The sequence below is a fragment of the Centruroides vittatus genome, unplaced genomic scaffold, assembly GCF_030686945.1.
Source record: "Centruroides vittatus isolate TY-2023 unplaced genomic scaffold, ASM3068694v2 contig_388, whole genome shotgun sequence".
Classification (NCBI taxonomy): domain Eukaryota; kingdom Metazoa; phylum Arthropoda; class Arachnida; order Scorpiones; family Buthidae; genus Centruroides; species Centruroides vittatus.
In genome coordinates, this window is record NW_027122204.1 from 254222 (window position 1) to 260221 (window position 6000).

At 29.6% G+C, this 6000-nt stretch overlaps 1 protein-coding gene across 4 annotated transcripts in view; it reads right to left on the bottom strand.

Annotated features, from left to right (window-relative positions):
• LOC136975773 (UDP-N-acetylhexosamine pyrophosphorylase-like) overlaps positions 1 to 4063 on the bottom strand; it is a 61225-nt gene extending 57162 nt beyond the window's left edge. For all 4 annotated transcript variants that reach the window (XR_010880826.1, XM_067270889.1, XM_067270891.1 and 1 more), the window contains exon 1: positions 3933 to 4063. The gene's annotated coding sequence lies outside the window, so the exon portion shown is untranslated. The remainder of the gene's footprint in view (positions 1 to 3932) is intronic.
• Positions 4064 to 6000: the final 1937 nt, after the last annotated feature.

The following is a 6000-nucleotide window of genomic DNA, read 5'->3' on the forward strand; positions in this document are numbered from 1 at the left end:
AACATTGTTACGACATTTTGAATAGAAGATATTCTCCACCCTGTCCATTTACACCACTGAGACAGATGTGCAAGCCAATTTCCAGAATGCCACTTTAATTAAGCAATCATTTCAAACTGATCAAATCAGAGCGCCAGAAGACTTGGCCGACCTGACTGGAAATTGTATTGACTTTAAAGAAGGAAAAAGCATCTCATATGTACGGCAATGCTTTTACGAAAAACCGGGAATTGTCAACATACAAAATAATAATAATTAATTTATTATTTTCTTTTTTATATTTATATCTGGCTTAACTGTATATTTACCACAGATTAATTTTTTGTTGTTTTACAATGTTATGTTTTTGTTTATTTAATTAAAAATATATTGACAAATTTGTGTTCTGTACATTCTAATTTTGGAATATCATTGACCTGAGGCAGACCTTGGTTAAGGTCAAAAACATTTTTCAGAAATTTTTACATTCAAAATTTTTGTTACTGGAATTTAACTTCCAGAAACAAAAACTTTTAAAGTAAAAAGTTATCACAATAACTATAATACAGATATTCCAGATTTGCATTATATTATTTTATTGATAACTGTTATCATTATCCTTAGATAAAAATGCTTTTTTTTATTTATTTATTTTTTAAAGTTGTATTTTTACACTTTAGCCTCAACATGGGACTAATAATGTACAGTACAATCATCTTCAGTCTTAATTTGTTACGGTAGCAAATATTTGTTGGTTGGAGGTGCCTGTTTCTGTGCCTTCAAGTGCTTTAAATGTCAAAATGTTAATCATTTTAATCATTACTAGTTTACAATGCAATAGTTTAATTGCTGAAATTTCTTATTTCAATTATTCACAGATTTAAAGGTAATTAATAATAATAATAATAATTACAAGTAATAAATCTTCATGTTATACATATTTTATGTTTTAAACATATCCTTTTAATGTTATAGTCAATAAAACCAAATTTTACAAATTGTAGTATTTATTTACTTTCCCACTTGTTATCAGCACAGACAAATCTTAAGTGATTACAATAGATAGATTTTACTGTAATTGTTAATGCATTTTATGTGTATATGTATGTACTGTTAATATACTGCACAAATGTTTCCTAATGAAATAAATATTTATTGCATCATCTATCATACATAAATTTCTATTGTTTCACAATAACTGAAATATGTTATAGAATTTTTAATTCTATGCATATTGCATTAAATATTTTGCAAAACAAAATATTTAATTTAGATTAAATAAGATTAAATAAACAGATGCAAAATAAACATACGCAAATTTATTTTACATCTATTTTGTTCATGCAATAAGTTTTAAATCAACAAAACAAATAGAAGCTTTGATATATGCATCATAAATTATGTAAATTATGTATATGTTGAGTCTTCATGTGGAAAAAAATGTAAGTTGATTCTGCAGCCAGATAGATGAAGTGCAGTGGCACATCCAGAGGGAGGACCAAAGGGGTCTTTGCACCTCGAAAGAAAAAGGAAAACACTAGAAAATTTTCCAAAAATCATTTCCTAATTAAAATTCATTCTTTTATTTATATTGTGTTGTATCTTCTATTTCTATACTACTTATAAATTAGCAGTCACATAAACTGGGAATTTTATTGAATTTGCATTAAAAATTTTTTTATCATTCAACTTAGCCCCAAGATTAAATCCTGAGTGCACTACTGATAAAGTGATTAGTCTACTGTGTTCTGGAAGACCCAGGATTGAATCTGGGTAAGCAATTTCCCAGGAATTTTTCAGGCAGTTTGTCCTGGTTACGTTGAAACTACACCCTGTCCTTCACCACCTAGCTGCCCCAATTATGGGCTTGGCCAAACCCTTAATGAGTATAGGAAAAAGAAAGTTGTCTTAGTTCCCATAGAGCAGAAAGAATTTAAAATAAAGATCAACCAAGACAATATATTGACCATTCATTGGCCACTTCTATAATTAGCAATGATTTTGCCTATATACAGTATAATACCAATATTGGCAAGATTGGCAAACTATATTCAATACTGAATAAGATTAAACTTCTGTTGAAACCATTTCTATAATGCATTTTGATATTTCTTTAGCAAAAGTGAATGATCAGCAAAATAGGCTATTTTCATTGAAAAAATTCAACAAGTGCTGAATTTGATGTCCTACTAAGCATAAAGCTGTTGGTACTTATTTGTTAGTATGGTGATCATTCTGTACTACTACTTGATATGCTTCTGTATGATGATTTATTAGATGGCTTTTCATATTTGTGGTATTAAAGGTCTTGGAAGTAGAACCACTTTGTGAAACTTTTGTTGACTAAGTATTATTCAGTAAATCTTAAATCCCACTTTTCAGTTTAAAAAATTTCCAAAGGCTACTATATTCATTTTCTTGAATTCACTTTTAAACTTGATATTTATACATCATTAACTATTATTCTTGAATAGTGATAAACTTATTCACAAACACAACTGCTACAAAAGAACCATTTTCATTTGAAAGGGAAGGAAAAAAAGACAATCACCACAAAATAATAATAATAATTTATTGGCAAATAATATCAATTTTTAGCCAATTTATCAGTTGGCCAATACATTAGCCAAGTTGATAGTGGTAAATCCCTAGTTAAAAATGAAGGAAAGCATATTTCGAATGTCTACTAGGCAGGTGTTGGCGGCAGAGAATATGTGATGGCAAACATACATTGTGGCCAGGCTCTGGACACCCCAGACTATTAAGAGAGAACTCATGAGACAAGCACAAACAGCTTTCTCTGGATGGTGAACAATGTTTTGTCCACCATCCACAGACAGCCGAAAGCCTCACTACAGAATCCTGTATCTAATTACATTATTTAAATAAAAGTGTTAGGATAATTGGTTAATGTTACCTATGGTAGCGAACATGGCGGCTCGTCTCTGAAACAGTGGGGATGCACATTCTAACCTAACCTATTCTAATAAATTACCATAATTATTGCCATCCAAATTATTAGAATAGGGGTAATTTATTAGAATAGGTTAGGTTAGGTTAGAACATGTGTCCCCACTGTTTCAGAGACGAGCGCCATGTTCGCTACCATAGGTAACATTAACTGGATAATTCTAACATTTCTAAACATTTATATTTATTTGTATTGTTTTTTAATATAAAAAATTTTAACTATTACTTTTTATTATGTTCATGCATAATGTATTATAATTACTGCTTAAAATTTTAAGCATTTCAAAGATATGTAAGAAAAGTCTGCAAACCTTCTTAAAATTATAGAACAAATTCAGAATCAAATAATACTATAATTTTTGCTATCCAGTGTTTGTCATCCAAAAACATGTGCTATCCAGTAGAGATTTAACAGATGCAAATTTAAATCTGTTAATTAATTGTATCTGTTAAATTGTAGCCATTACTCTATGAGCCTCTCATAATTAATATGTGTAAGTTTATTATCAAATAAAGTTTTTTTTATAAACATAATTTACTGAAAAGTTTATGAGTTACTTTTATCTGTTTAATTATCTGAAAACCTGATTCATGTTTTAGAACTTTCCTAGATCTTATTATTTAAATGTCTGAATTTTAATGCATATATTATTGTAATTGCTTTGAATCTATATAAATCTCATAAATAAATCTGCAAATTTAAAAATTTTATTAGCTTATTTCTAATTTATAAAGTAAATTATTAATTATTTATATATATTTTTTAATTTTATAAGTCTTGATAAAGATCATAAAGTGGATCAGGATGCTAATTTTATTTTTTAATCATATATTATTTTATAATATTAAAGTTTAACACATTATACTTGTCATAAAATAGAGTTTAATTATTTTTTATGCAGAAAATATATTAATATTAAAAACCAAAATATATACGGTGAAGCCAGCAATACCTAAAACTGTCATTTTTGCTCTACACTTACACTTTTCTCCAGTTCTTCCCCTTAAACACTACTACTATGTTTATGCTGCACATTCATTAAAGGTCGGCCACGTTGCCCGATTGAAATACGTCAATTACCCCAAATTTCCCTATTCGAATCGATAAATTTCCCTGAATCGATTAAGTTATTTTCAAATATTTTCAGTACTTAAATTTTACGATCATTAAAAACATTTTTGGGTTTAACTATAAAATTTTTTTACTGTTATATTTTTTAAAAAAAACATAAAATAAAATAAATTCATTAGAAAATTGTCTTAAATATTATTTAATAATTAATAATTTAATAAAATGGAGACACCAACTGAAAATATGTTGTGTTAAAAAATAAGATGTATTTTTTTTTCTAATGTTAGCACTAACAAACTGTTTCATTCACTGCCGAATATCAAACGGTGATCTGCCAACCAATCAAATTTCGCGAAAAATTGATCAAATGTTTAAACTCGGCACTCTCGAAAACCGCTTAAATCGTATTTTATGCTCGCCGTAACCTTGTATTATGTAATTTTCCTATTAGAATGCCGCCATACCGGTGGGTCCGATGGAAAGAAGGGACTTTTTAGCCGGGTGGTGAGGGACGGGGCCCGACATATCTGGACGGATCACCCCCGAAAAATTCCTGGGGATTTTTCGGCCCGTCCGGATTCGATCCCTGGTCTCCAGAGCGGTATAGGCTGCCACCTTGACCACTCGGCCGTCTGACTACCCGTGTTCGGTAGTTTCATCCACTCGGTTACTGGAGGATACTTGTTGAACTACAATTTGAAAAAATTTTAGAACTAGTCTCTGTCCTTCTTTAACGCAGTTAATTAATTTCTTGATGCTACCGCGTATATCAAAATCGCGTTAATCAAATACAACGGTAACTCGGTACTCGACCAAACAATCACGATCCGCTAGAATAATCTTCGATTAATAGATATACTGTATTTTTCTTCTATAATCGGTAACCGTGTTTTGTAATTTCTTCGTTGTGCAAACACTATTTAAGTGTGACAAATTTAAACACTTGGTGTTTATTCATCAACTAAATAGAGATGAAAAAAAGAACGCCAAGTTTTTAAATTTGTCACAATAGTGTTTGTGCGACAAAGAAATATTTTTATTTTCATTTTGTCGCCAGTAAAAAGTTTTCTGTAATAAAAATGAGTAATTAAATGAAACTTTAGATCTCCTTTGGGAATTAATTAAGAAAAGGGCATCCCGACGACAAAGGGTAGCACATGCCCCAAGTGCTGTAATGTATTGTACGGGTGCTCCTGCTACCCGCCGATTTTGATCAGCTTTGTAACATTACTTGAAAATGTGTGTATGTATATGTGTTTTAATATGCAAATGCAAATCAATAATATACTTAGATAAATAATCGGACAGAATATACATGTAAAGACATGTAAAACTTAAATGTTTCTAACAGTGACATCTGATGATAGTCGATTTGCAATTGCCGTCATCATATGCTAACACTGTTAAAATGTGCTTGCCTCCCTTTTTTCGAATCGAAGTTTTCGGTAATTCTCAAATAAAATTATGATAATGCCATAATTTTATTCGAGAATTACAAAAAGTTCGGATAATTCAAAATCGCTTCTCTTGCTTCCTTGAGTTTTTCGAAATAACGAAGTTTTACTGTATCGATGTACTTAATGAAGATTTTCTTCGTTATTAGCATTTACAAACTTGTCCCTACTCTCGAAATTAGATTTTTTACCATTGTATAATAATTAAAAATATATTTTTCAAAAATTTTGTAATAAAATCTCATAACACACGATTTTATTTATTTATTATGATTAATAATATAAAAGTTATTTTTTAAATAAAATCTTTTAACGGCTGGGAATGATACGCAACGCGTTGCTGGATAGAAATTGTATTATAGAATATATATAAATACAGTATATATTTATTTATTGGTTAAAATTGATTCAGTATTTCATGATTTTTGTAGTAATGTGGCCCTCAAACTTATAGTCATGTACCCAACACGAACTCCTGAGTATCCCTTGTATGTAGTAGTGATATTCGAAATATTTAACAAAGGG